The following is a 20,415-nucleotide window of genomic DNA, read 5'->3' as shown; positions in this document are numbered from 1 at the left end:
TATGTCTGTCCATTCCGTTCTCATGAAAGCGATATCTCAAGAAAGTGAGGGAATTTCTTCAAATTTGGCACAAACATCCAACATTTGGCATAACTTTGAGTTAACAATGAACAGATTAGATTTTGGTGGTCAAAAGTCAAGGTCACTGTGACTTTGTGTGTTTCATTCTCTTGAACTCAATATCTGAAGAACACCATGGGGGAATTTCCTCCATTTGGACTTAAGAATGCACTCAGAAGAATTTGGTGGACGAAGGGCAAAGATCGAGGTCAACTTACCTGGTCCCATTCTTGTGAAAGTGAAATCTCAAGAATGTGAGAGAATTTCTTTAATTTTGACACAAACAGCCTCTTAGACTTAGTGATGAACTGATTATATTTTGGTGGTCAAAGGCCAAGGTCACTGTGACCTAGTCTGTCGTGTTTTTGATATTTGAAGAACGCCCTGGGGGGAATTTCCTTCAATTTGGCACAAACGTTCACTTGGACGCGGCAATGAACTGTCCTCACAAGACATGTTTTTGGCCAAAGCTCAAAAATGCTTATTATGAAAAAAATATATAAATATGTTTAATAGAAGAAAATGATGAAGTAATGGCATTGGAAAATTCAAAAGGTCAAAGATCAGCTTCACTGACATCATAATGTTCTGAAAAAGCACTTTTTTGGCCATTACTGGATGTCATAACTCATGGACGGAAGGAGAGACATTTGGTCAGACACTGAATTGGTGACACTGATCTTGGGTGTCAGCCTTGAAACTGTGCTGATTGTACACGTCGTCTGTGCTGCCGACGGAGGGAGATGGGTGGCAAATCTAGTTTTTGTTTGCTCTGTCCCCTCTTTATTCAAATCTATCTTAAAAAAAATCTCTGTCAGCTCTTTCTGACACTTTGTCCGCTCTCTGACTCCTGATCTCTGTCTCCTCCTCCTCCTCCGCGGCTTCATCTCTTATTCGCACATCTGCTGACATACTCTACCGCACGCCCCGTCGCTAACGTCTAAACACCATTTTATCTCCACAAAATAGCTGACAGTGTGTGCGCACACATGCATGCACGCACACTTGTGTGTCTTTGTCAGCATCCTAAGCCTGTGAGCAGTGTGACGGTACCCTGCTGTCAGAGCGTGTGTGTGCTCCATGTCAAACATCAGCCCACTGTTTAGCAAGATCTAATGCAGGGGACATGAGTCAGCCCCCTACTGTAGCTGAACAATATGCGAATGTGCATCTGTGTATACATGCATGACTGCGTGCGTAAGTGCGTGCGTGTGTGTAACACATGCTTACCGTGCGTATAAACCCCTGAAGAGTTCAGTTGGAGTAAGGACACAGAGGGAGTGGGCGAATAGTTGCCTCCGACAGCGTAATTGGTCATTTCGTGTTTCAGTTTCCCTTGTCAAGCTGTTATCTTTCTTCCATTTAGCATATATGTTTATTCCGTAAACAATATTAGTTGCACAGATAATGGATGCGCTAGCTTTGGTGTTTGCTTGAGAAGCTGCAGTTAAAAGCTGGAGTCCTGCTGACAAATAAATACTGCATAGAGACGGTCACTCACCCCTCCACCCACGCACACACGCTAATACACACACACACACACATACACACGGGCACCATCTATCATCTTGGACACACTGACACAGCAGGGTCTCCCTAGTCCATAGCGAGTGCTCCCAAGAGTGACGTTTGAGTGACAGCTAACCCTTCTTAAAGGGGCGGCGTCTCATTTCCTTGACAGACAGCTCTACATTTATCCTCCCCGTGGTGAAAAAGTGCTGATGTGGTCATTAAAGAGGAAGGAGAGGAGCTTCTTAGGCTAATCAATTCATACATGGGCTTTCTGATCCCGCTCAACACACACACACACACACACACACACACACACACACACACACACACACACACACACACACACACACACACACACACACAAGAATGCACGCGCACACACACACTCCAGAGGTTAATCCATTACAGAGTCAATCCTCTTAATCTGCCGTTCCCAGGGAAGGAAAATGCTTACTGGGAGAGTTTTGTGTTCATGCTTACGTGCACTCAAAACATGCCAGCACACATATGGAGACGCGTAGACACACAAACTGACAGCGTAATGAATTATTGATCGTATGGAGTAATTAACTCCTCTGCTGCAGTTGAGTGTGCCCCCGCCCTCCGCCCCTCTCATCTAAAAAAATATCCAGCAGCTAGTAGTTTCGTACACAGCTCAGCATGTGTGTGTGTGTCTAAGACTTTGGGCGCTCGTGCATGACTGCGTTCACGTACGTGTCAGAATTTGTTAACTCGAACAGTTTGGCGACACAAGCAGGTTTGTGTTGGTGGGTGCCTGTCACTGCGCTCGAGGGACTGCTTATTTCATGACGGCATATGCATTTTATATGTGAGTGCAAGTGAGAGATAGACTTGGGGAGTAATAGGTGGCGAGTATGTGCCAAATGTAGGAACTGGGGCGCTGACAGAGTTTGGAATAGCATTAGATCAGGAGTGGGAGAGAATTATAGCAGGTTAGGAGGGGAGGAAGATGGAGTAAACGAGATGGGAAGAGGGGGAACAGAGGGAGGACTTTGAATTTCAAAGCTACTTTACTGGGTCAGTGAAAACTCCAAAAACTGTTTATCTGAAGTCAGCACATCATCAGACCAACTAGGGTGCTCCAAATAGGAAAAAAAGCAAGTAATAAAAACTGGGCGTCACGGGTGAAGAGCAAGATTGCATCAAAGAGGCAACAACATGATAAAACAGCTCAGTCAACGGTATTGGGTCTTTTTTTTTTTAAATCGAAGTTGTTCACTGCGGAAAGGGAGAGGAGAGGGAAGAGGAGGAATATCAATATCAATGGGAATGAATGAATACAAAAATGAACAGGGGAAGAGAGAGGAGAGTGTGAAAGAGTGAGTAAGAGTGTGTACTCATGAGAGCACGGCAGTAGGATGGAGAGATAGATGTTGGCAGAATGGGAAGAGCGGGGTAAAGATATGTGCATGCAGAGAGGGGCAGTAAAAGAGAAAAAGCAGCATGAGCCAAGAAAAAAAGAAGTGTGTGTGTTTTGCATTTTGATCAGGGGTGGGTATCATCTGATATTTTTTGATATTAGGGCCAGTGTCATCCCTGAGTTTTAGTATGTATAAGAACATGCTACTTTTTTTAGTAGATTATGCCTAATATAAATTAGAAGACTTTGAAAAGACTTAAAAGTCTAAAGTCTGCAAGCCTCTCACATCTAAAGACATCGTGACTTTTTACTCACACTTGAAGATGTTGCAAAGACTGGAGATCATGCAGACTCTCTATTTGCAAGACTACAACTAGATTCCTTTACAGATTATTTCCCATCCTGCTCCTATCATTATGCCAAACTCCCTTTTAAAAAATGAGACATTTTAGCAATTCTTTGGGTGACCATAAAAACATAACTCAAGATAGAAGGTGTCATATGTCAACAGTCTTCTTTGTAATTCTGCATCTATATAATCCGTGAAGACAAAATCTATTGGTGTACAAACTTTATATTTTGGATTTTGTTCCCTAATCTGGCTACCAGGCACTGTTGGTTAGCTGTGCTATTTTAATGGGAGGATTAAGTAAATGAGAGACAAACTGTTTAAAAAATGAAGATTTCTAACTACAATATGTGCTGGTTGGTGGATCAGATACACATCGAATCAAACACCAACTCGTGTTCTCTCAGCTCCCTCAGATTCTCCTCCTTTTCCACAGTACAGGAGAACAAAGAGGAAGAGACACAAAACAACCACAAGGAGACAACATAAACAGGAAAAACAGAAAAAAACAAACACAAAGAGACACAAAATGACTTTAAAGAGATATGAACAACCACAAGGAGACAAAATAAACAGGTAAAACAAACGCAAAAAGACATGACTATAAATAGAGATAAAGCCACCATAGGAAGACACAAAAAACAACCAAAAAAGAGATACAATACCATTACAAAGACACAAAACATAACCACTAAGAGACACAAACCACAACAAAGGGACTCAAAACAACCACAGGTACACAAAATGAATAAAGAACAGGAAAAAACAACCTCAAAGAGACCCAAATGACTACAAAGAGACACAGAACAACCACAAGGAGGCAAACGTTGACTACAAAGCAAAACAAAACAATCAAAAGAAGATGCAGAGTTACTTCAGAAAGACACAAAATTACCTTAATAAGACACAAAATAACCTCAACCTCAAAAAAACGACAAAAAGACACAGAACAACCACAAGGAGACACAAAATGATTACATTAGCAACATTAAACAACCACAGACACAAAATGACTCCAAAGCAGGCAAAACACCCAAAAGGAGACACAAAATTACCTTAATAAGACAAAATTACCTCAATAAGACCCAAACGACTACAAAATAACCCATATCAACCTCAAACAGCTGGAAGGATTACAAAGCTAAACAAAATAAACATGAAAATAAAACACAAAATAAGCTCTTAGAGACCTGAACAACTACAAAAAAACACAAAACAACAAGGAGACAAAAATGACTACAAAGCAAAACAAAACGGGCAAAGAAAGAAACAAAATTATATCAGAGACACAAAATTACCCCAATAAGGCATAAAATTAACAGACCCAAACAACTACAAAATGACAAAACAAGACACAAAATGACAACAAAGAGACACAAAACGACCACAAGGAGACACAAAACACTTCAACGCAAAACAAAACAGTCAAAAGAAGACGCCAAATTAGTTTTAAGAGACAGATAACTACCTCAGTAAGACACAAAATTACCTCAAAGAGACACAAGTTACTAAAAAACAACACAAAACAACCACAAAAACACACAAAATGATTACGAAGCAAAACAAAAAGACCAAAAGAAGACACAAAATTACCTCAAAGAGACACAAAACAACCACAACTTAGGTAAAACTCATTTGTCATTTGACAGGGCAATCAATTATTACATTTAATGTTTATTTGACAGGGAAAAATACCGTAGAGAATGCGTGACAATTATCCATTGCAATGTATCATGCATCAAAATTCATTTGTTGTCAATGAACGTTATTTTGCTTCTCTACAAAAAATGTTTTATTTTATTTAACAAAAGAAGCCAAAGTTCTCAAATGTGAAATGTCATGTAAAAATAAGAAGAAAAATAAAGTCTAAAATAAGCAAAACTGTGATTTAAAACAGGCTGTATTTGATTTTTACAAAATGAGTAAACAAGTCTGCAAGCATTTGCTACTTGACAGCTTTTGATACTGAGTGCCACAGACACATTTCAGTCTGCTGCAGAACAGTATTGAGGTTCGATACCCGGCCCTGATGCTGATGGAGAAAGTGTAAAGGAGAAGGTTGGAGTACGTGCTTATAAGGGGGGACAGGCAGGGAGGAAGGGAGGGAGACAGAGCGAGAGAGAGAGGTCTGGTTTGGGTGGCAGCCAGAGAGTGAGAGTGGACTGCTGAGATGTGGGTCATCAGGATACCCGTTGGCATCAGGACACATTAATGATCACAGCAGTCACATGGCACTGCAGTCAATATGGGCAAAGTGGCCTCGTTCTACCCTCTAACCGCTACCCCACACACACACAGACACACATAACACACACCGCACCACAAAACTGCTTTTTCCTGTCTGCTGTCCTCAATCAACCACAACAAAGGTCATAGTGGCTGTTTGATCTCAGCAGTTCTGCTTTCAGCTTTGGATAGTTTTCTGTTTTTACTGCAGCGAGTCTCAATTTTGCACTTTGCACCATCCTTTTTTTTGCTTTTTCACCTCTGCTTTGGATTCTCACCCTTTTGTTCCTTTGCCGCCGTTCTCCAGCTTCCTTTGCTATACGCGTGGTCATAAATCTAAACACCCAGCCGCTGCTACCTCTGCGTCTTCCCTGCGCCACACTGACCTCTGAGAACACACCGACTCAGCGTTTTCACTAGTGCCACTTCTTCTTTTACTGTAGTGAGCACTTTCTCTCCCTGGACCCAGCGTGTGTGTGTGTGTGTGTGTGTATGTGTGTGTGGGGCGGGTGAGAGTGCGGTGCCACGAAGGCTGAATCGAACCAGACACACACACACACACACGCACAAAGTCTAATCAATGCTCTGTTAACAAGGCCAAGACTGCAGCAGAAACAGGTGGGTTGACGGCGCAGTTTTTTTTGTGCATTGCACACTTTCACAACGCTTTGTGAAGGTCAGCGTCAGGCTCTCATGACACGGGATGTCACAGCGTTTTCGACACCGCAAGGACAAGCTACAGAGATGACTTTGCGGCGACTCATCTGGCCATTTTCGTCCATCTAATTGGACTGTATGGACGGGCGCTGGCGGAGAGATTAGGTCTACTGGATTATAAAATTGAAAAGCAGCTTTTCATTTCAACGAAATCCCTCCAGGATTAAATATGATGAGCGTCTGTCATAGACTCGCAGTCACCGCTCCACGCAGTCGGGCTTGCCACATGATCGCATCCACTCACACACCTCCTGTGATCACATGCGGCGTGCATTAGGGTCACAGGGGTGAAGGCACTGTCAAGCAGAAACAAAACAGAAACACACACGCCAAACTCACCCCTCCCTTCCGTTCTCGGTTACACGCACACACTGTAATCGACCCGTGACCCCTGTCATGATGATACCAACGCACTGATGTATTTATTAAAAGCCACTGCGAGTTCAGGTCACGCTGCCGACCATATGCTCGCAGGGTAAGTAGGTGGGGAGGTGAGGAGGTGGGGGTAAGCGAGAGGTGAGAAGGACGAGGTAACCAAAGCGGGGATCACCCGATGAGCCAGACTGAAAACTGATCTACTGACCTGGAGACAAAGGAGGAGGGGAGGGGGGCACGGAGGAGGTGAGAGTCAGTGGGCATCAGGGAGGGAACATGAGACTGAGAGAGAGTGAGAGAGAGGTGGAGATGATGAGAGGAGATGGAGAAAAGTTCAAACATTAGGGGAAAATGGAGACAGATGTGTGTTTGTGTTAGCTGCTCGGATGTGGAAGTGGAACACATGCTTACCCTGTAAATATTGATTTTCCACTTGACCAGGATTGTATGGATGCCTAAAAATATCCTGTGTTTAAAGGTGCAGAACAGTTCCATCAACAAATCATCAAACATTGGTGCTTTTTAGCTCTAGTCTTTTTGTGTTAAAGATATACTATACAGGAATTGCATACTACTGCTTTTTAACAGTATCACCAGCTAAAGTGGAAGCCAACCCCATATTCACTTTTTTTTGGAACAAGCTTTGTACACTGGGCATTTCGCCTCACTATATTGTAGTATTTTTGCCTGCGAGTCAGGGATAGCCATGGCTTCAGGCATTATGTTTTTGGGTTATCCTTTCATTCATCCCATTTTTATAAACGCATTATCCCAAGAATGTCCTGAAGGAGTTTCTTCACATTTGGCACAAGCGTCCGCTTAGACTCAGTGATGTTCTGGTTAGAATGTGGTGGTCAAAGGTCAAGGTCAATGTGACCCTGCGTCAATCTCATTTTCATGAATGCAAAATCTCAAAAAGACCTTTAGGGTATTTAGTCAAATTTAGCACAAATGTCCACTTGCACTAAATGATGTTCTGGTCAGAACTTAATGGCCGAAGGTCAAGGTCACTGTGACACTGTGTCTGTCTCAATCGCATAAATGTGATATCTCAAGAAGGCTGTTAGGGAATTTCCTCAAATTTGGCACAAATGTCCACTTGGACTCAGTGATGAACTCATTTGAATTTTAGGAACAAAGGTTAGGGTTACTGTGACCTTGCGCCCATCTCAATCTTGTGAATGTGATATCTCAAGAACACCTTGAGGGAATTTCTTCAAATATGGCACAAATGTCCACACATAAACTGATTGGAATTGGGTGGTCAAAGGTCAAGGTCACTGTAACCTCACCAAACATGTCTTTTTGCCATTCATTTGCTAATGATGATGGAATTTCAGACCATTCTCTAGTAGGCTCAAGGTTAGATTCTAGCTTGCGCGCTGTATCTGTAATATTCCTAAGTTCCTCTTGGATGTGTTCTACTTACAGTCTGGCATCTGGTTGCTACCTTTTTATAAAATCCCGACCCTTACCTTTGAGCTGTGCCCAGGAACATCCCTAACACAGCAAAATAAACAGAAAATGAGAAATACAGGCAGAGGGCAGAGCGTCTGCAGATGAATACACTGCCACACACTTCTAGTGGGTCAGAAGTGATGACTTGGAGGGATTTCTTTTGTGTGAGTCTCGTGTATTTTTTGTAATTTTTTTTGGACAATCCTGCAATGGATACCTTTAAACTTTTAAGCCAAGAATATTATATAATTTTGACAGATTGTTAATTGGACAGTTTTATGACCTGTTGTCCTGCAGCTTGATGAGGTCATACTGAAGCTGACCACAAGTCATGTTGCACTTTGTTGCAACTTGACTTGCAGATTGTTTTCATCCTTTCTACTTGTCACAAATATCTCTTAAATAGTTTTGATTAAAATTTACTAAGTTCTTAATTATTCGCAGATGACAAAAAATGCATTCATGTTACCATGGTTACCAAATAATCTTTGATAACTGTGTGGGAGAGGGATCATTCCTCATTTGGTAGGATCAGCAGACAAATAAATCTTGTAAATCTGTTCAGATAAGCTTTTTAATATTTATTTAACTGTCACAAACTATCCTCAGCAAAAGAATCTGTGAATTAATTGCGTTTCATTATGGTTTAATTCATAGCTGCACAGTTGTTTGTTCTGCACCAAATGGCGTAGTTGATAAGGATTGTCACGATTTAGATTCTAAATCAAAGATCAGTTGAAACGAGCTTTCGTTTTCAGTGATTAAAATCAAAAGACAACACAGTGTAGCTCAGCCTGCAACTACATTTTCTCAGACAACACAGCCACTCCTCTCTGCGGGGTCGCAACATTTTGTCTTCCCCATTGGGTTGTGTAAACAACAGTTTTTTTTGGTTTGTTTTGTTTTGTTTTAGTGTTCCGTCTTTTTTTTCTCTCTTTCCATTCAGAAAGTGTTGTCTGACTCCCGTCTGCCTAATCCCATTTGAACGAAGCATTAGACAAAAGAAAAGACAAATCTTGATTAAAGGTCACATCTCAAAGTCTTCCTCAGCAGGTTAACTTTGCTCACTTGGAGACTGATCAGTTTTGATCATGTGATCTATGTGAAGAACTTGTGTAGATTACAGGATATTGTAATTCATTCACTTCATCACAAGATTTCATTTGAACTTCACCAAATAGATGTGAAAGTCCCTCACCCGGTACACCGGACATGTTTTAGCCACATCTTGAAACAACCTTTTTTACTTTCTGTTTTCTTTGAACTTATGTGTGAACAACACTGATTGTTTATTGGACTTTTTAAAATCTTTCCGACTGCACAGAAGCACTGCAGCCGAGTGCAGATTGTGACGAAGGACTGCAGCTACTGTTGCTCTGCTGACATGCTGCATCCACAGTGCAGCCAGAGTAGAAAAAAAAGGCATGAGTTCAGGTGTTGTCAAAATTTTATTTTGCTCACCCTCACGATAAAGGTTTTAGTTCATAATTGCATTCAGATAGAGGTAAGGGGATGCATGTAGCGGTGAGGACTGAGGTTAGTTCTAGGAGTCGTGGAATGAAAGTCGGTGCGAAATCAGAAATGTATTAAATCAAAGATATGTGTGAGTGTGTTTCTATGTGTGTGAGCTCAGGACAAAGACGGAGAGACAAAGCGAGGGGGAGAATGAGAGGGAGTGAGATTGCGGTAGGCAGAGGGAGAGAAATTGTCTGTTTCCTCACACATCAAGGTCACCCAAAGCTGGAATGTGATTGGAAGTCCCCTGTCTGTCTTGGCTGTTTACCACACAAGATAATACAGACGGGCTGTTCAGCTGATAATGTTACTGTGTTAACAACTCCTCCCTTCAGCTTTTGTTTCAAGCTCTCTGTGAAATGGCAGGAATGTGGGAATGTCATTCCGACACGCGTGCGCACAGCACGCAGATAAACCAAGGCAGGAGACGCGCACAGCAGACTCTGTCAGACGTGTGATTTTAACACACACAGACGTGCCCAGTGAAACATGCTCTTGTGTGTACATGATAGCACATAATTACACACCCTCCCAGATCCTTATGCATATACACTTTTCACCGCCAGCAGACGAACTCTGATAAGAATATGATGACACAGGAGCAGAGAGGAAAGTTTTCCGGCTCTTACATCAGTTTCTTCTTCCATTCCCTCTGGATCAAAATCACATGCACGCCAAGCCCGGGCACACTCCGTCTCCTACAATCACACACATCCGTAGAGGCTTGCAAACACACACTCTCTTAACTCCGTGACACACACACTCTAACACACACAAAGACCTACATAGCAAGCCCCTCGCTGAGATGCTTCCTTTTATTTGCTTCTTGAAGACTCTGCTCTGTATTGAACAGCTCTGCATTCAGCTCATCTGCCTTCCAGCATTACCTTAATGGCTGTCTGTGGGTTGAGCAATTTTACCCAATATTGCTAAACAAAAGCTCTCTTTCTCGCACTAGACAGGGATTCAAGACAGCTTAGTAGCCCTGTGACTGGCTTTATCCACCTACACAAAAGAATCTTCAGTGCATTAAGTGGTATTGAGCCGGGTTGAATTAAATTGACTTGAATGGATTTTTGAATTGAACTGAATTGGACTCAGCCCAACTCGGCTCAATTGAATAATTCAAATTGTGGGGAATCGAGTCGGATTGAGTCGACTCAAATTGAATCAAACTGAAGTGAAGTGAAGTGGTTTACCTTGCTAGCGAATGCAGGTTGCAGGTATCGGCACAGAGGGTAGATTCATCTAGCTGAAAACAAAGTTTTGTACTATTTTAGTTTCATTTGCTTGTACATTTAAGTTTGTTGCTCTAAACTCTGTTACAAAAAGTTAACATTCCAGTCTGTGCCTTCAGGCTTCATTTTTTAAAGTATGAGCAATTAGGTCTCTGTCTGTAAACTTCAAATTTTGTGCAACAGCTTCAATGACTTCTAATCATACAAGCTTTCTGATTAAAAAAAAAAAAAAGAATAACTGCTCTGTCCTCCTCTAAAGGGCTCTGCCTGCCTGGACTGAACTGGGTCATACAACATCTTGTCCAACCATGTCTCAATACCAAGTATTTTATACTTTACCTTGCTGTTTCACACTGTCTCTGAGATCCATCTCCAAAAACTCGCCTTAAATGAAAATGAAAATGAATCAGAAAAATGAGGAAAAGTGCATCCACCTTTGGAAAGTCTCTCTTGTAGGGCATTTATAATGTACAACAAAAAGTGATACACATAGCAGAGTGAAGTCAAGTCAAAGTTTATTTGTAGAGCACATTTAAAACAACTGCAGTTGACCAAAGTGCTCAAGAGTCATAAAATACAAAACAGATAAATACAGAAGCAAACAGCAACGGGGACATAGGAGAGAATAAACATAATAGAGCAATTTGCAGCACAACAAAGGATGAGGCACAACAAAAGATTAAATCAATTTGAAGTTGTAATGCTTGAATCTCTCATATGCCAATAATAAGAGGTGGGTCCTCAGCAGGGACTTAAAGGTTTGTATTGTTGGAGCCGTTTTTATTTGCTGTTCCAGAGTTTAGGGGCAGCCACTGCAAAGGCTCACATGCTGCTGGATTTGTGCCTACATCTTGGAACATCCATGAGCATCTCAGGACTAAAAGAATTTAGTTTAACAAAGAAGTTTAAACTAGAGGTCTTCATGGGTCCAAAATGATGGCCCTTAACCCGAATAAATCTAGGAAATCCAATTGGACCAGATGATTTAAATATATGTATAACTTGACCTATTGTACTTGAGACGTAACAGACCTGACCCAGTACATTTTCCAAGGCAAGAGTCCACTTTATGGACTGAACAAACCCGGTCATTAAAATTGCTACCAAAAATTTACAAATATAAATGTTTAAACTTTTGTGAATATGGATGTGCTACAAAAGCTTAGATCAGGCATATCCAAACTTTTTTTGAATGGGGGCCAGAATAGGTATTGTGAAAATATATGGGGGCCAGCTGCTTCTCGCAATGTGTGGGCTGTTTAACCCTCACGGCCTGCTTTAATATTACACACACTCGCATCGCTCTGCACACAAAATCAAGCTTTAAAAAATATTATTAATTAATATTTTTTCACTTTAATTGAGTAAATTTTTTCATCAGTCCTAATCCGTAATATGAAATATTCATAAATTATTCAAATTTTAACTCTGAAAAAATTTTGTCATGATGCTACAATGTTTTTAGATGAAAAAAAATATATATATATTTTTTTTCTTATTTATTTATTTATTTATTTATTTTGTTTTTTTGGGGGGGACATGTCACCTAGTGGAAATAGCATAGTATTCTTGTACATGCCAAAATGATGTCATAAATTGGAAAATAGTAAAAATGACAAATTCCAAGGGAAAGGCCCAGAATGACACCCACAAATAATACAATGTGTGTTTTTATGCCATGTTTTAGGCCATATTTTCTACCTAGCATACTAATTTCACGCAGTGGGCTTGATTTTCAGGTAGTCTGTTTTGAAAGTTATAAAACAACAATCCAACAAGACCTACATTTGACAGGAAGCATATGGAGGCCTAAATTACCACCACCAAGAAGGCTTTGTTTTTGTTTGTTTATCAGCAGGATTACGGAAAAAGCCGTGGCCTGATTTTCATGTAACTTGGTGGAAGGATATAGCATGGGCCAAGGATGAACTCAATACATTTTAGAGTCAATCTGAATCATGGGGTGGATACACAAATTATTTTTAACATTGTGAGAAAAGACATTTGGCCTTGGCAGAGGTCTGCCATCTCCAAACGCACTCCTCTTTGTTATTGGGTTCAGAATGAAGTTTTCAAAAATCAGAATGAAGTTTTCAAAAAAATCATACAGAAGTCTCAATAGTTGGTTATATATTCCGATGTGTTTGCTTTTTCTCCCCTCAGAAGCAGTTTGAATCATGGGGTGGTTAGTAATCAGTCAACCTGGTCAGAGATGTTCACATAAATAGATAATAAGAGAAGCTGCTGCAGAACTTTTAGACCCAGCAGGACGATCAAAATGATTGTTCTGCTGCTCCATCTGAAACCATAGTACTCTCTGTGCTCCAAGACTTTGGTGCAATTAATAACAGAACGGTACATACCAGTATATCCCAATAGCGCTCCTAATGAGCAGTCCTGCTTCAAAAATGTAAGATTCTGCTGCAAAATTCATGGCAGTAGAAGCTTTAATTTTGTCAGCCCACCACAAACAAATGTATGTGTGGGAAACCTTGCAGGTTAAAAAAGGGGGATACGTTTTTGTCATTTAGCTAACAAGGGGGATGGCACCCCCCCCTAAATTTCCGACTGCCACCTAATAAACCTGTCAGAAGTCTGCAGACACCTGCACATAATTTCGACCAGAAGTTTTAAAATGAAGCTTGCAGCCATGGAACTGAATGCACAATTTTTCAAGAGATTATACAGACAGGAACCCAATGTTCAGACTGAAAAAAATTAAACCCACAGGCACATGCAGATCTAAATGTACAAACTTTCTAAACAGAGTTTGCAGGTACAAAGCTAAACATACAAACTTGAGAAACTAAGATGATAAGAAAAGTACTCTATTATCTGGCTATCTATTTTCATGCACACCATAATGAATGATTGAATATTCCATAGATTAGCCACCAGCACTGTCTGCCTCTGAACCCCTTGCTCTGTAACTCATCCAATAAAAAAGTGCCTCCTTCCAACCCTCCACCCTCCCCAATGTCTGTCTAGCCCCCCCAAATACACACACACACACACACACGCACACCCACATCCTCCTCCGTCTGTCTTCCCTCTGATTGATCTCTCTGTTCTCCCTAAGTGGTTTCATCTCTTTTCATCACTCTCCATCTGGATCCATCTTTTCAAAACCTGTTTTTCTAATGGTTCCAAACTTTTTTTTTAATAACACTTAATAGTTTCTTTAAATTTTACAAATGGCTCTTAACAACCCTCTCCATTTTCCACTCCCCCTGCCTCCCTCTGTTTCACACCGTAGTTAAAGTCAGCTTTAATCTTTGCTTTTCATTTTTTCCGATTGGATACAATTAAGCATGCTACCAAGAATTGAGCCTAAGGTGTGAATATCCGCGCTGTGCAATATGGTTTATGCATTTTTGCTACTGGCGAATCGGAGCACATTTCTCGCCGGATATCAGCTTATTAGATCTTGCGTTGAGTGTGAAAGACTGGCCCTACTAGTGCTGTAGTCCAAAGCCAATGTTTTTGCCCCAGGCGTGGTGTAGCCATCTGTTTTAGAATTGTTGGTGGAAGATAGATAAATCGGAAGATCAAGATGGAGATAGAGGACGGGGGAGAGGGAGGAGACATAAAAATGAGTGGAGGAGGAGAAGAGAAATTCCTGGTCTGAGCCGATGGCTTAGAAAATAAAGGGGACAGTGGGGGTTTGGGTTATGAGAGCTGGGCAGGGAGATGAGGAGGCAACTGAGAGAGAAGACGACACTTCAGTGAGTGGTCGGGCGGAGATGTGAAGCTACAAGATGAGAATGTGTTCTTAGGTATCGCCTAGGGGTGGAGAGCCAATGGAGAGAATGGAGAAGGAGGAGATGGAAAAAAGATAGAAATGAGGTATATGGGTCTGGGGTTAGAAGAAGACAGGAGAGAGGAGGAGTAGAGGGGGAGCTCCACTGTGCGAATAAAGCCAGCTCAGACTCTTCGGGCTATTTGTGTGTGTGTGTGTGTGTGTGTGTGTGTGTGTGTGTGTGTGTAAGTGTGTGTGAGAGCTTTCTACCTGCCCTATCGAAGAAGTTACATAAATCTGAGTGGGCTGGCCTTTGCCGGCAGCGATGCCCCATATTATACCAATGTATGTGTGTATGTGAGTGTGTGTTTTTGATCCTTGTTCAGCCCCACTTGCCTGCTCATGTCAGAAATAGACCAGATAAGAGACGCTCACCTTTACATGCACATGCACACGCAGACAGGTAAAGCCGAACTACAAGAACTAGCCGGTCAAGCCGCCGGGAGAAATCCCCCTGGTGCCTTCAAACACAGGCATTAAAATAGTTTGACCCGTTTGACACACACGTACTCACACAGACTGCATAATCACACATCCACACAGCACTGCTTTTAAGTCTCTCCCGTGGCCACTGCCAATGAATAACTTCAACTGTCGCCATCATCCGTAATATGTAAGAAAACATTTTTTTTTCTACATTCAGACCCAAACATAAACAAAGGCAACTTTGATGAATTAAACCGCACTCCAAATCGATGGCTTGCTCCTATTACAGCGCTGTAATTGCACTGCATTACAGTAAAGCTGATTCTTAATGGGTCAACGCTGCACAGGTACAAGTCAGACATACATTATTTAAGCGGCGCTGTTCTCCTGTTTCACAAATACAGAGAAATTATGAAGATGGCAACTAACAGTGCTTGGGCAAAAAGGGAAATGAGAGCAACAAAAGCAAAACAACACACTCATTGAATGTTAACGCACAGACAAACTTAAACACAAGCTCACACACAGGGGAAAAAAATTTAATCAAAGTCATGCAAATCTGTCTGCCAATTAGAGGCCCAAACAGGTTTCCATGGGGATGAAATGGCAAACTCTAATTGGCTGGATAAAAGAATGCTCACATCTGAGCCGACAACCTGAGAAGGCTTGGAAAATATACACATGCATACATACAAACAAACGCAGTGTAAGTGGGGATCACCAGCAATTTATGCATGGTTGGGGGAGTCACACACAGCAGCGGCGGTAAGATGAGAAGCAAGGATAGAGTGTGTCGACACAGATATGGCGTATTGTCAGGTGCAGGCACACACTCTCAGTGACCGGTCAGTTGCTTTTAAAAGCGTGAATAAAGCTTTGGTCGCGGTGTCGTGTTAACATGAAAGCTTTCACGGCTGTTAAAAAGAGCAGGCTTTGATTAGAATTAGATGTGTGAGAGTGTTTCTTAATGCCGGCCCTCGCTGACGACGGGCCTTTTAAATCCAGCAGAGCCATCGCAGGGAGCCTTCCATCAAAAAATATGTTGAATCGACGGTTTCACCTCAACATGCTCTCCATGGGTGTTTCCCCCCGCTTTTCAGAATTTTCTAAAAGGCAGGAGTCAAGCGTGCTGCTTGGCCACATTTTAAGTGGATCTCAACCACAAAGCAGCAGCCGCTGCAGCACCAGCAGTGGAGTTTCAAGGGTGATCAAACGTTGAATTCAAAATTATTGACTAAACTACTAATTGAATATCAAAGACACTGGTGTTATTTTCATGTGCGTGTTGAGTCGCTGCTGCCGAAAATGGCTCTGTGTGACTTTTACAAAGCGGTGTTACTCTCACATGGCATGATCATTACGAATGGTTTAATAATTCATTCCCTACTCCCATATGGGGCTTTATGTAGAATATGTGTCTGAGATCTGGATTGTTAGGAATTCAGTTTACACACAGCACGTTCTAACTTGCGTAGACATTAGCTTGTGCACTTACGTCTACAAAGTGCTCTATTTAAAGACTGAGCTTTTTGCAAAGAGTTAAATTATGCAAATATTACATACACAAGAGGCGGTCCCATAAAAAAAAAAAAACGTATATCTTGGTGATTTTTCAGTTTTCAGATAAAGTGGAGGATTAAGAGTTGACAGCTTTATAGAGACATTGTTTAGAGTTATTAGAAACATTAGTTTAGAGCTGAAATGATTATTCAACATATCAAGCATTTGCTCAACAGAAACTTTATGTTAATAACCATTTAACTGTTTGTCATTTTATGTCCGTAAGGAAGTAAGTACCAAAAATTTACAGGTTGTAAATATTGAAATACGATCCAAAATTAGGGAGAAATTAACAGCATCTGCAACAAAGACTGGATGTTTCAGTGACATTAGCATGTACCTATATATAGCAGTGTACATGCAGCCAGGGGAATGACTGTAACAGAAAATCGCAGCACTTTCTACCATGAAATATCATCCATAAAAGATGCCAAACTAAAAACTTTAGATTTTAGTAAGATTACAATATAAAATTGGGGAGAAATTAACAATTTAGGCAACCAAGATTGCTCATTTCCCTGACAAAAGCATGTAGCTGCATGTGGCAATGTCTTTGCAGCCAGGCAATGACTGTAATGAAGTATAGGTGTATGTTCTACCATGAAAAATTAAGAAGTAAAGCTCCTAAACCAAAATCTTCACAACTGGACATGTTCCACTGAGAATATGATCTGAATTTGGGGAGAAATTAACAACATTGCCAATGAAGATTACATGTTTCCCTGAAACTTGGATGTAGCTGCATGCAGCAGTGTACTTGCTGCTAGTGAATAACTGTAACAGGCACTTAATGCACTATAACGTTACCAATGAAAAACAAAATCTTCACAGCTGTGTGTTTCATGAGAAATATGATCAAATTTTTGGGAGAAATCACCAACACCAGCAACCGAGATGGCATGTTTCCCTGACACTAGCATGTAGCTCCATGTAGCAGCGTAGGTACTTACAAACCCAACAAGACTGTAACGGGGTCAAGCTGTACTTTTTACTCTGAAAAATCCTCAATTAAATCCTCTAACCGAAAACACTGGTGGACATGTCCCAGCAGAAATATGATCCAAAATTAGGGAGAAACTAAAGTTGCCAATCAAGGTTATGCTGATGATAGCATATAGCTACATGTAGCAGTGAATGTCATGTAAACACTTGCAGCAGTGTACCTGGAGCAGTCAACCATCCAAAGAAATCCATCAGGAGCTGACAGCAGTTTGTCTTGAAAGTAGAAAAAAATATTGGAAACAGTATTCAGAACTGTATGAAGCCTGAGGCTATTGACGTTTACATATGTTTACCTCATTATTTAAAACTTTGACCACGTTTAAAATGAACATTTAACTTTGTAACAATAACCATATGACAGAAAATAAGGAAAAGCATAAAAAGTCTCCTTTAAAGCCTTATATCCCCAAATGACCCCCTGCTAGTAGGCGAGGTAAACATACAGTATATTAATATACTGTTAGAGAATATACATTGACTCATTATGCGTAGGTAATTAGTGCAGAGTATACCTGTAGTTTTAGTATGCAGCAAACATGTTTTCAGCTGCAGCGTAACTACTTTACTGCAGTAGCTGTGGAATAATTTGCATTTTTAAACATTCTTTTTTTTAATGCCAGGAGTCGCATAATCATCAGGCTGACTCCTCAGCAAAGGCTCGGCTCTGTGAAACTCTGCTGGATATGACTTCACTGAAGTCGTTTCTTAACCCTAATGCTGAACCATAATTTTCAAAGGCGGCTGCAAATATGGAGCCAATGTACGTATACGCTTGAAGTGTGGTGTGAGGTTATCGATGAGAACGGGTCGGATTCTCCCCTGCTTTCTCATTAACTCTCCTCCTTCCCTCTTCCTTCCGCTCAATGGCCCGACGCTGCACTCGGTCTCTGGTGTATCGAACAGCACAAACACACAATCACGCACACACACACACACACACACACACACATATGCACACTCACATGCAAGAAGTCTGTTTGCATACCAAAAGCATACTTCATAGCTCAAAGAAAATGAAAGCTGTATTAATTATACAGTCCGTGCTTGCACACACACACACACAGAAAAAGAGAGAGAGTGAGTGAGGGAGCAGTTGTTTTATGTTTTTCCTCTGCGTCAAAGGAGACAGAGTGTGAGAATGATTGAGTCTCTCTGCGTCAGGGAGAGAGGGAATGAGAAATAGCGCAGAGGGAGAGAAAGAGTGCACTGTCTTGCCTCTTTAATGTGTGTGTGTGTGTGTGTGTGTGTGTGTGCGTGCGTGCATGCCGTCTACCCAGCATAACGCCCCCTCTGTGTCCCCGAGTCACTCTCTGTCACTCACACACACTGAGACTATTGTCAAGACATTGGGCGAGGCGCCCCAAGACATTTCTGTGGCACTGTGTCTGTCACGGGGGTGATCGGGCTGGGATGGGGTTCACACACACACACGCACACACAGATATCCAATTCTCATACACAGATATGCCGTATTACCATTTTAGGTCATGTAGGTGGCTGAGTTAATGCGGTCTCCTCCAGGAGTGCGGAGTGTGTGAGCGTACTTTATGGCTTATACGTGCACTTGTGTGTTTGTGTGCGTAGTGCAATAAGGCCTGTGTGCTGTTTGTTTGTGTCTGACAGCACATTAGGCAAAGCTATCTTTAACCTTGTCAAATGACTGACACTGATTCTAAACTGACAGGATGGATTTCAGTTTGCCGTGGCGTTCCACCGTGTCAGCCTCTGTCAGCTCAGCCCCGTCCGCCCATTTTACAAAAGACAGGAGCGCCACAAAGGAGAGAGAGAGAGAGAGAGAGAAAGAGAAGAAGAAAACGAGAGCGATACAAAGCAAGCCGGGGTCAGATAAGATAAACAAAATTGTTTGGAAAGTGGAGGAGAACGAGCCATTTTAGTGGCGATAAAAAAAGGAAAAAAAATAACAGTGTCCAGGATGCGGAGAAAGAGAGAAAATATGGGGGAGGAAACGGAGGTTGAGGTGGAGGTGGAGAGGGGATGGGGGAGTGGAGGGATAGAGACCTTGCGCTTGTATCCGGATGTCTCCGAGGTCCTTTATTGACTCTGTCTATTGTTCACAGCAGCACTCCTAATCACTCTCAACAGGGAGGTTGTGTTTTTGTGTGTGCGTGTGTGCGCGCGCGCGCGTGTGTGTGTGTGTGAGTTTGCGCCTGTCCGCCAGCCTTGTGTGTGTAAGAACTACGCATCTTTAGCCTCATCCTCACTTTTACTCTTTCATACACTGGCCCCCACAGTGAAGCCATTGTTCACTCTCCTCTGGTCAACCTTAATGGACAATAGCAGTGGGTGGGAAAAGTCTGCTCCTTACACGCATACTATTTGTCTAATGGTCCACACACACTCCATACACACACACAGAATAGGCAGTAAAATGCCATCTAAATAGCACGCATACATATGCATGCTATCCCTTACTCATGCGCGCACACAGAAGGCCAGTTGTACGCCACCATCCTGTTTGCATCTTTCCGGACAATGGCCGCTGTCATGGATATTAAGAGAGATGACTGTTTTAGAGACTGGCAGTGGAAAGCGATGATCATAACACACACACACAAACACGCCAACAAAGGGAGCTAATCTGAATCATGGGCATTTGTCCGGTAAGCCTCGCTTTACGTCTCACTCTATGAGCTTTTTGTTTCTGTTTTGTTCATCCCCCTATGGACAGCCACGGCCGCACAAAAGGATAAACATTTCAAAGGCCCCCATGAATAGAGTCAGTGATTTTCAATGTGTATCTGCAGGGTGGAGAGCCCAGATGGAGGCAGGGAGAAGG

At 41.8% G+C, this 20,415-nt stretch overlaps 1 protein-coding gene across 1 annotated transcript in view; it reads left to right on the top strand.

Annotated features, from left to right (window-relative positions):
- Nucleotides 1-20,415, top strand: part of pcdh7a (protocadherin 7a) — a 57,340-nt gene that overhangs the window by 12,719 nt on the left and 24,206 nt on the right. The window lies entirely within an intron of this gene.

Source organism: Plectropomus leopardus, chromosome 3 (genome assembly GCF_026936395.1).
Source record: "Plectropomus leopardus strain MGB_pleo_1.0 chromosome 3, ASM2693639v1, whole genome shotgun sequence".
Classification (NCBI taxonomy): Eukaryota; Metazoa; Chordata; class Actinopteri; order Perciformes; family Serranidae; genus Plectropomus; species Plectropomus leopardus.
This window is presented reverse-complemented; position numbering and strand designations above follow the sequence as displayed.